The sequence below is a fragment of the Trypanosoma theileri genome (assembly GCF_002087225.1).
Source record: "Trypanosoma theileri isolate Edinburgh chromosome Unknown TM35_Tth_24_V1, whole genome shotgun sequence".
NCBI classification, from domain to species: Eukaryota; Euglenozoa; class Kinetoplastea; order Trypanosomatida; family Trypanosomatidae; genus Trypanosoma; species Trypanosoma theileri.
The window spans coordinates 205,675-205,957 of NW_021639866.1; positions in this window are offsets into that span (position 1 = coordinate 205,675).

Genomic DNA, 283 nt, shown 5'->3' on the forward strand with positions numbered 1-283 from the left:
GTAAAATAAGCAAGACCATACCCATTATTTAGTTATTCTCCACAGCCCAAAATTCCCCTTTTCTGCCTTCACACACGGAAATGAATCTCAGTATAAAGAACTAAAGTGAAAATAAAACTTACGAAAACAGTGCAGCCCAAATTTCCGTGGAACATAAAAAACACTTTCCAATTCTTTCAGCAAACAAAATTAAATAGTCTTTTTTTTTTCCAATGTATTAGAACAAAAGAAACACACTGAAATATAATTGTTTTGAAAAGAAAAAGATACCATTAATAGAATC